This window comes from Macaca fascicularis, chromosome 15 (assembly GCF_037993035.2).
Source record: "Macaca fascicularis isolate 582-1 chromosome 15, T2T-MFA8v1.1".
Classification (NCBI taxonomy): Eukaryota; Metazoa; Chordata; class Mammalia; order Primates; family Cercopithecidae; genus Macaca; species Macaca fascicularis.
In genome coordinates this window covers 103,143,034-103,161,252 of record NC_088389.1, presented here as the reverse complement: position 1 = coordinate 103,161,252, position 18,219 = coordinate 103,143,034, and the positions used below count along the sequence as shown (strand labels likewise).

Sequence of the window (18,219 nt, the reverse complement as noted above, 5' to 3'; positions counted from 1 at the left end):
AGATGAAAACAGCGGGCTCAGAAAGTTCAAGTAATTTGCCCAAGATCACACAGATAGTAAGTGACAGAACCGGAATTAGGAACCATGTGTCAAACGCCACACCTATGCTCTGTCTCCTAATCTGCCCTGTGGCCTGAGACTGTGCACTGAGTCAAGGCACAGTGACTAAAAATCTTATCGGAAGTTGGGATATTTCAGTTTAACTCAATATTTGTTCCCATTGTTCTTCCTGCTTTCCCAGAGACTGACTTTCATGCAACTTTTATTCACATTTGTGTCTTCTATTTAGCAAATTCACTATCTAACCTTGGCCACAATCCCCTTTCAGATCTTGGCCTCCTGTCAACACTCTGCTATCGTCTGACACCCGCATCTTCACACCCCTCATCCTCATCCATCCCCATCTCCTACCCTGACCATCCTGGGTCTGCTTTTGTTATGCCTGTCTGACACTGAGTTGACAGGGCCACTGTGTGACTCAAAGGAGATAGTGAGTGTCAAGGCAGGCATTCAGAGAAGATTAAGATGGCTACAGGCTGCAGAGACCAGGGAAGGTTTCTGGAGAAGGAAGCTTGATGGGAAGAGATCGTTGGATTAAGTGGAAATGCGGAAGAAGACCATTATTTTTGGAAAGAAGAGGGTAAAAAAAACTGGAAAATGGAAATGCAGACATTAAGTAGTCCACACTGGGAGAAGAAGAGAATTGATCTTGATTATAGCAGGAGATTACTTTGGAAAAGTTAGGGGTTAACTGAATGGCTTGAATTTTTTTTTTTTTTTTTTGAGAAGGAGTCTCCAACTGCCACCCAGGCTGGAGTGCAATGGTGTGATCTCGGCTCAGGGCAACATCCGCCTCCCAGGGGCTTGAATGTTTTAAAGTTAAATTTATCTCAAATGTTGTATAGTATGTTTAGGAATAGAAAAGAATGAAGGCAAAAAACAAACAAACAAAACAATAATTGTCACTACCAAATAGACAGGATCCAAAATGACCCCATGGATCTAAGCCACAATAACTAAGAGAATGACAATGACCACTAAAAGACACAGGAAATTCAAGAGGCAGACACTGGTTACAGAAAAAGAACATGAGTTTTCATTTAGCCATGATGAGCCTGGGGTAATTTGGTAATGTTCCAGTGGAACCACCACTCAAGAAGTTAGAACTGCATGATCAGAATTGGTAAAATTGGTCTAGTGAGATTATCCACACAAAGGCAAGCTTTAATTCCATAAAAACAGTTGAACTACCCAAAGGAATAACAGAGACAAGATTAGAATTTATCAACACAACTCTGGCTGCTTTTATAGCCACGACAATTTGTGTGTGTGTATGTGTGAGAGCCAAAGTTTTATGTGTTCATTTCTTGCATTTTAAGGACTTTTCAATGGCATCCTTGGCCTGAGACTCCTTGCCATAGTCCTTAACTACTACACAACTGCAACCAACCACTTTACGGGGCTTCCTCTCTCTGTCAGTTTTACAGAGGACTACCCATTCTCCTAGTTTCTTTTTTTTTCTTTCTTTCTTTTCTTTTTTTTTTTTTTGAGACGGAGTCTTGCTCTGTTGCCAGGCCAGAGCACAGTGGCACAATCTCTGCTCACTGCAACCTCTGCCTCCTGGGTTCAAGTGATTCTCCTGCCTCAGCCTCCTGAGTAACTGGCATTACAGGCACACACCACCACGCCCAGTTAATTTTTTGTATTTTAGTAGAGATGGGGTTTCACCATGTTGGCCAGGATGATCTCAATCTACTGACCTCATGATCCGCCTGCCTCAGCCTCCCAAAGTGCTGGAATTACAGGTGTGAGCCACCGTGCCCAGCATTCCCTAGTTTCTTAGGCTCATCACAGTTGGATGGAAGCAGACAAAGATGGGCTTGGCACTTGTCTAAGGCTTTGGCAGTTTCATGAATTCCACATGCTAGACCACCATGGATGAGGCAGTTTTCAGCACCTCTTGTAAAGCAATATTGACATCCATTATACCTCCAGCACTCCACAGTCATGGTGGTGGATTATGGGTGAAACCAAATCTTGAATGCACCTGAGTCTCCACCTCCATGTGACTCAGTGGCAGGGAAAGAAGCCACAATTATTTACTGATGATTTATATATTCTAGAGATCAGAGTAGATAAAATTAATGTTTTCATTTCTAGAACAGACAAGCACACCTGGTTATTTTCTTAAAAACTTAAAAAAAAATTAATTGTGGTAAAATGCACATATCATAAAATTTGCCATCTTAACCATTTTTAAGTGTACATTTCAGTGGTACAAAGTACATACAACCATCACCAACATCCATCTCCAGAAGACAATTCATCTTGCAAAATTGAAACTCTATACCAATTAAATAACTCCCCATTCCTCCCTCACATCCCTCCAACCATAGTAACCCCCTTTCTTTCTTTCTTTCTTTTTTTTTTTTTTTTTTTTGAGTTGGAGATTCCCTCTGTCGCCCAGGCTGGAATGCAGTGGTGCGATCTCGACTCACTGCAACCTCCGCCTCCTGGGTTCAAGCGATTCTCCTGCCTCAGCCTCCCAAGGAGCTGGGACTACAGGCATGTGCCACGATGCCTGGCTGATTTTTTGTATTTTTTAGTAGAGATGTGGTCTTGCCATGTTGGCCAGTCTGGTCTCGAACTCCTGACCTCAGGTGATTCACCCACCTCGGCCTCCCAAAGTGCTGAGATTACAGGCGTGAACCACTGCGCCCGGCCCCACAATCCAGTTTTTTTTTTTTTTTTTTTTTTTTTTTTGAGACGGAGTCTCGCTCTGTCGCCCAGGCTGGAGTGCAGTGGCACGATCTCGGCTCACTGCAAGCTCCGCCTCCCGGGTTCACGCCATTCTCCTGCCTCAGCCTCCCGAGTAGCTGGGACTACAGGCGCCCACAACCGCGCCCAGCTAATTTTTTGTATTTTTAGTAGAGACAGGGTTTCACCGTGGTCTCGATCTCCTGACCTTGTGATCCGCCCGCCTCGGCCTCCCAAAGTGCTGGGATTATAGGCGTGAGCCACCGCGCCCGGCACAATCCAGTTTTAGAACATGTTCATCACCTCAGAAAAATACCTGTGCCAGTTTATGATCAACCCTTGCTACCAGCCCCAGCCCCAGGTCATAACTGATCTGTTTACTTCTCTATGGATTTGCCTGCACTCAATCAAATTCTACAAGTTATTTTAAAACTATCTTTTTAAAAAACTAGTATTTCATAGAATTGTAGATGGAAAAGTATGTCTCATAATCTCCCATCAGTTTTTGTGTGTTTTTAACAGATCTCTGTTCACAGATCCATCATTTCAGCATCATGTTTTATTTTTATTTTAATCTTTGTCAAAAGCAAATTTGAAAACTGATCTTATTGGTAAATGATACACTTAAATATGTTATTAGAATGTTAGTTATTCCTTAGAGTCGTATCTCTTATCACTGACTAATTTCCTTCTAAAATAAGGCATGACATTTCCACTAAGGCACCCAGGTGAGTTATGTGCCTGTCCTAATCAACAGCCACCTGTCATGATCTAAACAGGTTTCCAGGTTGTTTATATTCTCTGTTCCTCCCTCCCTAACCCAAGACTGAACCTCTTACTGTTCAGTGCCGATCACATGTACTCTGCACACACTACCACCTGCACTGAGTGGAATTCAGAGGCCTCAATTGAGCCTTGAATACACTGTAAGTGAATTCCTTAAGGCTTTGGCATGTGGAGGCCCACACCCATGGTTTCACACTGGGTTCCTTCCAAAGCAAGGTTTAAAAAAGAACAATGTGAAAGGTAAAACACACACACACATACACACACATAGAGAAGATTTAAAAAATAGCAGTGTTTTGTTTGGTCTTGATAAACAAATAATGTCTACCCAAGTACCTGAAACAATATAGAGACAGATTTTATCCCTGATTTTCTGAGGTGATGAGATCAAATTCTGAGCTATAGGTTTACTAAATAGGTCAACTTCAGATTAAGAGTTTTGTGTTTGGCTAGTCCACGTGACATGTATATGCTTTAGTGAGTTTCAATTGCGGATGATGCCTTTAATAGAGTGAAACCACTTAATTTTAGGGTTAAGAGTAAGACTTGAATCATACCATGCCAAAGCAAGATAACAATGTAAAAGGGTATTATTACAGTGCAGGTTATGTTTGTGGCTTGACAATGTACCCCACACCCCTATTATCTCTGTGTGTTCAACTCAAAGGATGCTAAGTAGGGAATGAACACATTTGTCTAGAAACCAAGGAGTCTCTAGGAAAATAAAATGCTCAAACCCCAACTCGAATGAGTTTCACCATTTTAAATGGTCTTGACTGAGATCAGTGGACAGGGAAGGGCCCCAAGGATATGCTTCCAAAGGAGGAACCAACCCATCATAAGAGATGGGGTCAATGAGTCAGTAGTCTTGTCTCACCATCATTACATAAATAATTCCCAGGAGAGTTCTGGACACAGAGTATAACTGAGATAAACTGGCCTAGGTTCTCCGGCACTATGGATATGCTTTGATGAGGAGCTATGCCTGTTAATATGACAAGCAATCTTATTGAGTTCCAGGATAAAATGATAGGAGCAATCATAGCCAAGTATAACCCTATGGGGAGATTTCTCTACCTCCCTCCCCTCCACACTGGTCCTGAGGAATTACTGCCAAACGATTGCAGTGACAGGATATCAGGAGGCTGTAAAGCCCTGTGAGTCTGGCTTCTTCAGTTTTCTCTCTGTGAGGCCCTTGGCAGCAAACTTGGCAATGTTTCCACTCTGGACTGTCTACCAGGACATTTTTTTAAAGAAGAGCTAAAAAAAAATTATAAAGGTTAAACATTATGACACAGGTTTTCTTTATGTTTAGGTTATAACTAGAAAGGAAATTCTACGCTTTGCAAAAGAGCAATTAACAATAGCATGAATTCTTATTCTATGCATCTTTGATGTAGCGGAGTGATCTGCAGGTGATAATGTAACTTGTATTGGAATTTTTACTGTATAGTAAAAAGTCTCCTATCCATGGAGTGGATAACTTGTGAAGAAGGAATAAAAGCTGTTCTACCGCCAACCCCAAGAAAGGGCAGTGGACCAAGTCTTGTGTTTCTAAAGCCCAAGCCCTTCTTAATGGTCCTTTAAGTTTCACTATGGGAAGAAAGAACAGAGGGTACCATTTCTATTTTAGAAGGATGAAGAAGGAAAGCAATCCAGACCTTGAGGGAATTCTAGAATTCAAAAAAAGAATAGTGATTGTCCTTTCTGAGAAAGGGAGATGCCTGGACGTGCTTTGGTTTGGTGAACGACAATAGAGGGGCATGGCTGTGCAGAGGGTTCTGAACTGTCAGAGAGCAAGTTGTATTATCCTTTTATGCCACTCTCCTTCAAAGTCCATGCTACTCAGCAGCAAACTGTATAAGTTGACGTGTTGTTAATCCCTGATGCCACAGGGCCAGAGGTACAATAGAAAATGTATGAATCCAGCAGAGCCCAGACAGTGAAAGCAGCAGTGAACAGGGATTCACCAGGACCCCGAGTCACTTGAGAGTGGAACCTGGCACACTATGTTGGGGTGCACAAGTCCCTAGGAGTCCAAATAACCCAGGAGAAGGGGTTGGGAAGTCAGGAGTGTGATCATGGAATTTCTTTAATTCTGCAAGTAAAGCTTAGAGTCATTTCCATTTTAATCTGAAAGTAAGAAATATGCCCTGCTGTTCATCACAGAGTGCAAAACACTTCCTACTTGTTATATAGTTGTTGCTGGGTTTTTTTTCCTTTTTTTTTTTTTGTTTTTTGGCTTCTAACATACTAAGCATTCATACTTATTATATAAACCATAATGTTCATAATTGGGGTTTCACAAATATATTGGCATTTTTTCATCAATTATTAATTCAGTCAGTATCTAATAAAGAGAAACAGACAAACTACTGGGGCCCACCTACCCTGGAGTAGGTACTTAACATAATGAAGTCAGTTAAATTCTGCATGTGAGACATTAACAGTGAGCTGTGGCAGCACAGCATAGTGAAGGCCTAACCCAGGCAGGAGCTTCCTAAAGAGGTGACATTTGACTTGAACCTTGCTGCATGGGAAAGAGTTTGCTCTTTCTTTCATATCCAGTCTTTCAGTGAAGACACCACCAGCCAATGCAAATCTCTACCAGAAGCATATCTGTGAATTCCCCTTCCCTTAATCAGACAGGCACCATCTCGATCTCATCTTTCCTAGCTCTTCAAAACACTTTTGACCCCATTTATTTCAAGTGCCACATTAAGGTAAGAGTTTCAGCTGGGACTGGAATTTCTTACTCAAGGCAGCAACCCATTCATTGCCTTTAGTTCTTCTATCTCTTCCCAATTTCATGTACCTCCCACAGAATTAACCAGCCAGATCTGCAGTGCTAGGCCTCTTGAGCAAAACAGAAGAATCAAACATTTGTAGGTAGAGAAAAGGATCTGATAGGAAATACTTGTGGGTCTATCACATTCCTGGAACCCATTCATTTTACCCTTTTTTTATTATGACTGCTAAACAGTCACAATTTTATTCAACCCATGTTTATTTAATATTCCTGGTAGATACTTTGGGCAGTGAAAGATGAGAAAGCTGGGAGCTATTAGAGTATAGTGGCTTAAAACATAGGCTCTGAAGCCAGGTTTAGGTTTAAATTCTAGATTATCCAACCCAGAGACTCTCACGTTTCCCGCCAACCTGCTTCCTCCAAACCAAAAAGAATGGGTCACTACACTACTCTTTAGGAGCTGCTACTTCTAATGAGAATGTAGCATACTTCTAACAGTGAAAAAAATAGATTAAGAACTGCTAAGATGATTCGCATAAAAGGCCCAATACATGCCTGGCACGTTGTAAGTATAAACAAATGACTCCTTTAGGTAAAGGAAATATAAATAGAAAATGTGGGTGTGTAGCTACTTTTTCCTATCTGGGATTTACTGGCTAGTATGAGTGTCATACACACGTTATACCAGTTACGCACATTTAAGACTCACGTCTTCTTCATCCTTATGCAAAAACACTTTACTACAATACCAGTTAATGATTTCTCATTTATAAAACTGTTCTGTCTTGTACATCTCAAAAAGTTAATTTTCCTCTAGTTTTTCATTCTAAATTCCCCCAAGCTATTCATTTTCAATATGAAGCTGCCGTAATTAAACTTTTTCTTGAAGAAGAAATAAACTTCTTTAGTCATGAGAACAGAGCTCCGTCCACATCAGAGGCAGTTATTGTGAATTCCTCCCTAAATTATTCAAACTGAGCATATGTCCAATTCAAACTGGTTTCACTCAAAAATGAAATCCTTACAGGACAGTAGAGAGTAAACATGAGAAGTATACCCCTGCTATTTTTTACCTCCCCTACAAATTGTTTCCATCCATGTCTGAAGTGCCAGTCTGTTTTCATGAATTTTAATTAAAACTGGCACCAGATTGCTGCTGGGGATAAGGGTTGGACTGGGAGGGAATGGAGGCATTTTGACATCTGCCGAACTCCGGAGAAGCTGTGAGGTTTGCACTTGAGATTGGCTTCCTGAATGCAGGAGGAAACTAGTGAGAGACCAGACTTTCTGGCCAGTCTAGTAGCAGACATCGACCTCTGAGGTTTTCTCAATGGACAAATACAAAAGGCATAACGTCTGCAGTATGCTAAAATTGACGGAGAAAAAGGAGAACTACTAGAATCAGATATGAACTTGATCTAATGAAGAAATTCTATGACGTAATGAAGAAGAATTGAAGAGAGCTTTGGCCAATGCCAGTGGTACTGTTAGACACTATGGTTGTTCCCAGACAGGAAAAATCTTGAAAGGATGTGACCTTTGAGACGTGAAATTATGTATCTCTTTTGGCCAGAAAAGACATAGAGGAGGTGTCTCATTTAGCACAACTTGTAGTATGAAAGCAGGCTCTTTGCATCTCGACAAATACCAAATACATTTACATTGTTGGGGCAGAATAGAATTTTTTCTTAAAAGAATTCACTTCTTGCTCTGACATAAAGTAAACAAAGTCAATATCATTAACATCAATCCTCCTTCGACACCAGGAAAACTGTGCCCTCTCCAAACATACCGAGCATCTGCAAAGTGCACCCATTATATGTGTAAGAATCAATAACAATCAGTGAGATCTGTAAGCATACAATGATTTCCCCCAGAATAAAAGCAAATAGACAGTAGCAAGAGTGTTAGTTAGCTAGATGGCTATGGAAGATACCGCACAAAGCAAATTTAGTCAATAATAGCTTTAGTATTTAAATAGCCAGAAATAAGGATAAACAATATGAATGTGGAAAATGTAAATATACAAGCAAGTTTGTGCCAGTATGCAATACGCACGGCTACAGAGGTGCATGTAGAGGAGTAATGGTGATTTGTGTCACTCTGCCCAGGACTTCAGCGGGTCAAGGGGAGTTCAGTCAAAGGAAAGGTCAGGCAGCAATAAATCCAAGATATCCCAGTAGGAAGGTTGAATCCATATATCATTGTCTAAATCAGTGGCTTCTAAATTTTTTGACCTATCCACCTATAAGTAAAACAAAATTTAAGCGTACACTTTCAATATACACACACATATATATACACACACGTACTATACATAGTATATACATGTGTGTCCTAGTATATGATAGTATATGCATGTACTATTAGACTGGCATATAATATAGATAAAAATATACAAATAGACAATTTTTAAGTTTTTATTTCAGGTTTGAGGATACATATAAAGGCTTGTTACATATATAAACACGTGCCATGGGGGTTTGTTGTACACATTATTTCATCGCCCAGATATTAAGTCCAGTACCCAGCAGTTGTCTTTTCTGCTCCTCTCCTTCCTCCCACCCTCCCTCTCAAGTAGACCCCAGTGTCTGTTGTTTCCTTCTTTGTGTTCATGAGTTTTTATCACTTAGCTCCCATTTATAAGTGAGAACATGCAGCGTTTGGTTTTCTGTTCCAAAATAGACATTTTTAAAGGAGGAAGTCAAGATCACCTAGTGGTTTGTTTTACTTCTATCTTATTAATTTACAAAGACATCTTTCTCTTTTCACTTTTAAAAATCATGAAGACTGCTAAAACGTGTAAACAGTATAATTTAATTACTTAATTATGTTTTAAAATCTTTGTGATTCACTCTGGCATTATGTTTATTATTTCTGGACTTAATGTTAATGATTGTCATAACAAAAAATTAATTCCTAATGATACAAGGATGTGATTTAAAAAAAAAAAAAGGACCTCATTATCTTGCCTACGAAATCATGGTACTTATTTTTTAATGTAATCCTCCAATTATGCAAAAGTTTTTGTTTAAAGTCGACACAGTATTCAAGTAGGGTGAGGTCTACAATGATAGAGGAAATAAATCCATATTTCATAATTCTCTTGATCATTTCAAATTTCATTAGAATGTATACATTCATCTTTTACCTCTTTGGCTGCTGAAGAACTAGTTCCATAGGATTAAGGGAACTTTCAACTCTGCCACTTTTTTTCATTATCAAGCAGTGCATTTACTATTATCTTCAATGTTAGACACTTTTGCAGGAATCTTTTATATCCATTTGTCTATTCTGTGAAGTCAGTAATGAAATCCCTAAATCCACTTAACTAGGTACATGCAAACTTCAGTATGTGCTAACACAACGAAATCAAGCAAGAGAGAACTCTATAGCCAATTCTTTGGGGTTGGGTTCACAGACTACTGCCAATCTGTGTATTAAATATTAGTAAAGCTTAATTTCTTCTCTCTACATATTAATGTAAAGCCATAAATTATAATACTTTTCTCCACACATCAATGAATGGTCTTCTTCACACCCTGGTGAGCATGTCCTCCACTTGAAATGAATGTCTCTCCATAAAAAGCCTGTCTTCTGTCTCCCTGCAGAGTAGGTGAATGCGTGTTTTACGGCCCATGGAGTAGTTCTGGGAGTGGGGTTACAGGTTAACAATTACTTAACATTTCCCATGACTTTGGATTCTGAATTAATTTCCTTTGTGGAGAGTCCAACTAAGAAATATCATCATTCATTCATTCCATAGATAATGTGCATGGCTGTGTTTCAATAAAACTTTATTTATGAAAATAGGTAGTCAGAAGGATTTGACTTGTGAGCCAGAGTTTGCCGATTCCTCATCTAGACAATTGGTTTACTTCCCCTATCTGATTTGACTATGGTGATATGGGCCTATGAAATTTTACTTATCTGACTTTTGAGTCATACTGTTTTCTTCTATTTGAATAAGTAAGAAAATTTGGAAAAGCTAGTCCGTTTATTGATGCATATTTTTATACTTTATTTTTTCAGACACTTGCTTTACTTTCTGTCCCCAGATGCATTGACCAAATGAGTCAATCCCTTATTTCTTTTTCTTTTTCTTTCTTTTTTTTTTTTTTTTTGAGACGGAGTGTCGCTCTGTCACCCAGGCTGGAGTGCAGTGGCACAATCTCGGCTCACTGTAAGCTACGCCTCACAGTTCACGCCATTCTCCTGCCTCAGCCTCCCAAGTAGCTGGGACTATAGGCGCCCACCACTACGCCCGGCTAATTTTTTGTATTCTTTAGTAGAGACGGGGTTTTACCGTGTTAGCCAGGATGGTCTCAATCTCCTGACCTTGTAATCCGCCCGCCTCGGCCTCCTAAAGTGCTGGGATTACAGGCGTGAGCCACCGCTCCAGGCCCTTTTTCTTTTTTGAGACAGTTTCACTCTTGTTGCCCAGGCTAGAGTGCAATGGCACGTTCTCGGCTCACCACAACCTCTGCCTCCCGAGTTCAAGCAATTCTCCTCCCTCAGTCTCCTGAGTAACTGGGATTACAGGCATGCACCACCATGACCGGTTAATTTTGTATTTTTAGTAGAAATGGGGTTTCTCCATGTTGATCAGGCTGGTCTCGAGCTCCTGACCTCAGGTGATCCACCTGCCTTGGCCTCCCAAAGTGCTGGGATTACAGGAATGAGCCTCTGCCCCCAGCCTAGTCCTTTATTCCTTACAAAATTAATTTGACATAGAGTCAAAGGAATGACTTAAAGACATAATTCGGCCTGTGAAAGAACAAAAGTCTCCTTGACCAATATCTTCTGGCTGGAAACTTCAAGATGAATCTTGTTTGTTTTTGTAGGTGATAACATATATGTCAAACACTACAGGGGCAGGAGAAGCAGAATAAGGCTTTCAGAAAGAGAGTTAACTTCACCTGTAATAGGTAAAAATCTACCTAGTAATGACTACAGTGTGCTACTGGCACACTGTATTGTTCCCTTGTCAGTGTGTTCTAAGATATAGTCTACCTCAATACTTATCCAGTGGTTCTCAAACTTGAGTGCTTACAGGCTTTACTTTGGAAGTAAGTTAAAATGTTGATTGTCTGTAGGTTTCCTGGGATTGGGATTCAGGGATCTGTCACCAAACACTTCCGGGGATTCTGATGGGGCCAGCCAAAAGACCACATACTTACTGAAAAGAACAAAGTAAATTTTCTGAGTTCAAAATCTCCGCTGTAAGGCAGGACTGAAGATTAATGAAAATATGTCTGAAGCTCCTAAATCAGAACTTGGCAGATAGTAACATGCTCATTAGATCTAAATGATTTTATAACTAATATTATTGTATAATTATTATGTTATATATAAAGAGAACTATATATTGCATCCTATGAAAACTGGAATCATTTAAATTGCAATTAGGTAAAAAGGAGAAGGGAGTTAGTTAATAAATCTTCAATACCAAAAATAAATGCACCATGAGAGGGTCAGAAACTGCAAGAGTTAAAATGAAAGGTCATAAACTGCTGAATCATTAGGTAATCATTAAACCAAACTAGAGACAAGTAATGAAGGAAAGGGGGAAAACTCCTTAATAGCTATTTGCCCACACGTCACAAAATTGAGGCAAAGATATGTTTATTATCTGGATCATCTGGGCCTTATTCACAGTTCTCTGATTCTCTTTGCCTGAGTAAACCTCTGAATCTGAGGCTATAAAATTGAGAAAGTAATGGGACTTAGGGAAAAGGGAGATTTTCGAACTGTGATTGAAATCAGAGAGCCATTTCAGTCTAACAAGATCATTGCTCTTCTCAATAAATCCCCAGAGATTGATGGTTTTGCCATTTGCTAAGCCCCTGGCAAGGAATGTCTTGAACTGTTTTCAGGCGATGCCTGAAATGCATTCACTTGTTCATTCCTTCATTCAATCAATATTTAATGACGTGCCAAGAACTGTTCTAAGCACTTGGGATGCATAAGTGAACAAAACAGATAAAGATCCCTGCCATCATAGAAATTACAAAGAAAGGCAGATAAGAAAAAAATAAACATAATTAATAAATAAGCTATATAATATAAAAAGAAAAGGAGCAGAGTACAGGAGAATGTGGGGGTGTAAGTTGTGGTCAAGGGAAAGTGAGATTTTAGCAAAGACCTGAAAGGGTGAGGGAACAGAAGCCAGACAAGCAGCTGTGGGCAACGGAGACTTCCGGCAAAAAGAACAACCAAGGTCACAGGACCAGAGAGTGCAGGACTTATATGTATTCTTATTCTTATTATTTTTACATAAAGAGAGCTATATACAGTCTCACTGTCATCCAGGCTGGAGTGCAGTGGTACAATCTAGGCTCACTGCACCTCTGCCTCCTGGGTTCAAGCGATTCTCCTGTCTCAGCCTCCCAAGCAGCTGGGATTACAGGTGTGTGCCACCATGCTCGGCTAATTTTTGTATTTTTAGTAGAGATGGGGTTTCACTGTGTTGGTCAGGCTGGTCTCGAACTGCTGACCTCAGGTGATTTGCCTGCCTCAGGCTCCCAGAGTGCTGAGATTACAGGCGTGAGCCAGGACTTATTTTTAAAGAATATTAAGAAGGCCAGGCACAGTGGCTCACACCTATAATCCCAGCACTTTGGGAGGCTGAGGTGGGCGAGGTCAAGAGTTAGAGACCAGCCTGGCCAACATGGTAAAACCCCATCTCTACTAAAAATACAAAAAATTAGCCGAGCATGGTGGCAGGCACCTGTAATCCCAGCTACATGGGAGGCTGAGGCAGGAGAATCACTTGAACCCAGGAGACGGAGGTTGCAGTGAGCCAAGAGGGTGCCACTGCACTCCAGCCTGGGCAGCAGAGCAAGACTCCGTCTCAAAAAAAAAAAAAAAAGTATTAAGGAGACTAGTGCGGCTGGAGGAGAGTGAATAATAAGAAATGACAGCAGAGAAGTAACTCAGAGCCCCAGATCATTGTAGAGCCTTGCAGGCCATTCACTGTAAGAACTTTGGTTTTTACTCTGAGCGAAATGAGAAGACTTTGTATGGTTTTGAGTACAGGAGTGACATGGCTACTTTAGTCTCCAATTAGCTCAATCTTGCTGCTGTGTGGAGAGTGGAGAGTAAGCTATAGAAGAACAAGTGTAGATCACGCCTGCAGTAATCAGGCTGCATAGCTTATTGAACTCAGCAACAGTGCTTTACACATAGGGGCACTTGGGAGCTCCACTCCGAATACTGATCTCTGCCTGTGCTTGATCGCTGACCCTTAACTGAAGGTTCTGCTTGCTGCTCAGTTTTGACCTCTGGCCACCGTGAAATCTAATTACGTGGTCTCAGCCGTCCTGTTGTTCTCTCAAGTTTGCATAAGCTACCCTCAAAAGGTGCACAAAGTTCACTCTTTTTTATCCAGCAAATTCCAGAGCCCATCACTGTATTAAAAATCAATTGGAAAGTAGAAGCACTTGAAACCTTCTTTAAGAGATAAGAATAAGTATCATATCATATTTTTAGTTTCTACAATATGCCAGATGCTGCACTTTATGTATATTAACAGTTAATCCTCTTAACTCCGAGAGTTAGTATTATTATGGTAATGTCTCAATGCTAGAAACCATATCTTGAAGATACAAAGTAATTTGTAAGAACAGAAGGCAAGATTCAGACCCAGAAAATGATACTACTACCCTATAATATACAATCAGCTTTGAAATATTTATACCTTAAATGCCTGGTTTTAAAAAAACTGTTTTGCACACTATTCATTAGTATATTATATCCTGTTAAAACTATATTAAGAGAACAAAGGAAATGTCAGCCTGGCCCTGATTTCAATATGACAAATTAAATTCCCTGTAATCAAATACAATCAGGATTGGCAGTTAGTTGGTTAATCCAAAAAAAGTTTACGTGAGAAAAGTAAGGAAATTTTACATGTATAGCTGAATAATATATTTTGGCATCAATTATTTCTATCTGCATTCGTTCATCAATCTTTTGTTGTAGAACACTTTCTTACAGTTTGATTGGAGTTCTATTGCTTTCTCGCATAAAAGCATCATCTTTGATCTCCAGTTTCAGTTTCTTTAAAGTGGAATAAGAAAATAAGGTCAACTGTGAAGAAATATAAAAATAGACTTCTCTAGATATTTATCAGTATTTTCTAGCTTTTTATGATGTCTTCTTCACACCTGATTATATTACATGCTTATAGACTCATCCAAAGCATTAGTTTCTCATAGAAACAGCTCTTTTTTTTTCTCACACTTATATTACTTTGGCTTTTACACTATTTAACAAATTATGTAATTTCAATAATAAATATAACTGAGATAAACAGATTTGGGAACAAACTCAGCTGACTCTTGGTAGACATAAAACTCAACCAATAGGGGAAGGAATGGATGAATGTACTAGAATAATCATCTGGCTGCTAGCTTTCTGCAAAAAGCATTGTCAAAGTTTTACAGAGAGAATGGAGAGCATGGGTTACCCGAGTGGATTGGTTAAATGGATGTTGATTAACTGAGCATCTATGGTATAGATTATTGGATGCCAAGTAATGAATCTTATTTGGAATTGCACGACACAGGAACTGGAAGGAACAATAACAAAAATAGCTAGTATAACCCAATCATTTAACAAATGAGAAAATGTAGACCCCAAGAGTTAGAATACCTTCCCAAGATTACTTCATTAGTAAGGAAAGGAACAGATTTCATGCTCTCTGTTCAATGTTCCTTCCTACACTGGCGAATTCCATTCTGCCACTACTGGATAAAGTGACTTGAAGTACCTAATTTTCTCTTTTCCCTTGACTGTTTTCAAGCGCAGTGCAAAGAAGAATTTCTCTCATCTGAGACTAACATTTTTATTACCTAAATAAAAAATTAGAAATGTTTTACTTTGAAGTTTTTATGCAAAAAAAAAAAAGACTAGTTTGTTTTTCATTTCAATGTTAGCTTTATATAAGTCTCTTCCAAAAAATGAAAACTCAGAACTAATTTTTTTCTATATACATGGCCCATTAAATTCATAGGGACTCACATTTGGGCATTGGTCAGAAACTAGAAAATAGCTTGAGAGAAAAAAAATGACTGAAATACTATAAAGACCGAAAAAATAAACAAGAAACCAAACTTGCAGCTGACTTTTCCGGATATTTTGCCAAGATGACTAAGGTCATTGGTAACCACTCTATTCTCATGTAACACCAACAAAAATATCCACCATAGAAATAGATCAGAAATTGTAATATTTACTTTGCAAAAAGTACAAGGCTTGTGTGCGTGTACTCATGTATATTTATAAAAATGGGTCAAAATATAATGCAATAAAAGTCTAAAAATGGAACTGGAGAATTAGAACCAGGTTCCATATTCTCCTATTGGTTTATTTTTCTTATCTATTTTCTTTCTACTGGAAACATATCTACTAAAAAATTAATTTGGCATCAGTAATGTGTACAAGTATTAACTCCACTTTCAACTTGGGCCTCAGCCTTCTGACAATAATGAAATACTTTTTTTTTTGACAGGGAGTCTAGCTCTGTCGCCAAACTGGAGTGCAGTAGTGTGATCACGGGTCACTGCAACCTCCACCTCCCAGGTTCAGGCGATTATCCTGTCTCAGCCTCCCAAGTGGCTGGGACTACAGGCATGTACCACCACACCCAGCAAATTTTTGTATTTTTAGTAGAGACAGGGTTTCACTATGTTGGCCAGGATGGTCTCGATCTATTGACCTCATAATTACCCACTTTGGCCTCCTAAAGTGCTGGGATTACAGGCGTGAGCCAACTCTCCTGGCCAATAATGAACTACTTTTAAGCCCTACATTTCAAAATTACTTCCACCAAAGAGGAGTGGTGGGTGCCTAACATCCCCTGAGGAGGAGCATCACTGCTCCCTTCTTGCTGGAAATCCTCACCCCACCCTAGAAGGATCAGACTGGTACTGCCTTGGGGGTCACTTGGGTAATTGATCTACATGAACTTGTAAATATTTACTCCAAAATTTCCATATATTCCATTGGTTTATTTTCAACCCTTTTTGATTTTGTTCCCTCACATATATTTTTCCTTCATTTTATCATTAAATATTGGGATCCCACAGAGTTCCAGACCTGACCCATTGTTCTTCCTCATCACCTATTCTACATGACTTCATTCCCTCTCGGAATTTTTGCTATCACTTGCTAGGGGTTCCCAAATCTATGAATCCAGCACAGCCTCTCACCAGTAAATGAGAGTCATGTCAAATTCCCACAAAACAGCTCCAGATTTTTACCATTCACTTTGGATTTTTATCAAGTGTGTAATTACAGAGTCTTAAGACAATGCAGCCACGCGCGGTAGCTCACACTTGTAATCCCAGCACTTTGGGAGGCCAAGGCGTGTGGATCACCTGAGGTCAGGAGTTCGAGACCAGCCTGGCCAACATAGTGAAACCCCGTCTCTATTAAAAATAGAAAATTTAGCCAGGCGTGGTGGCAGTTGCCTGTAATCCCAGCTACTCAGGAGGCTGAGGCAGGAGAATCGTTTGAACCCAGGAGGCAGACGTCGCAGTGAGTCGAGATCGTGCCATTGCACTTCAGCCTGGGCTACAGAGCAAGACTCTGGCAAAAAGAAAAAGACAGTGCAGTCTTACTTAAATTAATAATTCACTGTTCTTCATAATAGCACACTAACAAATTAATTAATAGCTTTTCCTGGTCGCTACACAACCACCACCACCACCACTACCACCAGCCCTGGCTCTATTATACCTTGTTTTTTCTCCTAAGCCTCTTTGCAGATTTATAGTCACAATCTCACATGTTGAAATTCCTAATTTGGGAAATATTGTCAACATACAACTCCACAAAGGCACCACAGATTACATGTGCTTTAGGAATACAAAAACAAAAACCAAGAAAAAAAAAATCAAAACAAGAAAAACATGCAAGAACCAATACTGAGTATCCAAGTGCATAGTCTCATTTGACTTCACGTGTTTATTTGCATCTTTATTTCCCAGAACTAAGAAATGAGGAAGGGGAGTGGGGAGCAAAAACACTTCTCTGAGAAAAAGTTCCAGAAATAAAACTGTAGGTAGGAGATCGGGTAGGAAAAGAGGTGAAAAAAGTGCTGCATTTTCCACTTACACTAATTAAATCTAATCACAGCTGCCAACTAACTGTTGCATTGTGGGTATATAAAGTCAGCTTAAAGGCTCCATTCCTGATTAAATCAGTACAAGCAGTCCTAATGGCACTAATGATAAAGCAAGCCCCATTAGACTGTTAAAATATAACAGGGATCCACTTTCACAGGTCGTTGTATTTCTGTGTAGCAAGAGCCTGCCACTCTGCAAGTGCATCAGTAATCATTCTCTCTTTCTTGATCTTTTGCTACTTTCCCCAGGGCTTGCAGTAAACTTGAGGTAGAACAATGAAGTCTTTCATGTGGAAGAAAAGAAAAAGAAAAGAAAAAACCCTCTGAAGGCAATGGTCTCTCTTTCCTTTTCTACATCACTGTGAACATACTAAAAGAAACAAAAGGAAAGGATCAACCCCCTTTCCAGTGGTCACAAGGTATTTCAGAAATAAAGGAAGAATCCTTGAGAATGGCTTTGTGTCTGTCTGTTTTCCAATTGACTGCCACTGATGGTATGTGTTAAACCTTTTCAATGTCAGGAATCCAAGCCCAGAACAACCACCAAAGCACAGGCTCAGGTTGTCTTCTACAAAGCAACGAATGACATTTTGCTAGGATGACCAAGGCCCCTTGGCATTATAGAGATTTCTATAAGAAAAAATGCTGGCACCATGGGGCTGTTTGAATGTTAGGCAGACAAATATAGACCAACCTCCTAAACTTGATTTTATTGTTTACAAAATAATTTAATGAGATGAATAGTGAGATCTTGAAACTTCCATTTAACTTCAGAGTCAAGAAAGAAGCCAAGGAA

The 18,219-nt window shown here is 39.7% G+C and overlaps 1 long non-coding RNA gene across 1 annotated transcript in view; it reads left to right on the top strand.

Moving 5' to 3' along the window:
* LOC135967582 (uncharacterized) overlaps positions 1 to 17,887 on the top strand; it is a 63,423-nt gene extending 45,536 nt beyond the window's left edge. The window contains exon 3 of the long non-coding RNA XR_010581743.1: positions 17,673 to 17,887. This is a non-coding gene — a long non-coding RNA (uncharacterized lncRNA). The remainder of the gene's footprint in view (positions 1 to 17,672) is intronic.
* Positions 17,888 to 18,219: the final 332 nt, after the last annotated feature.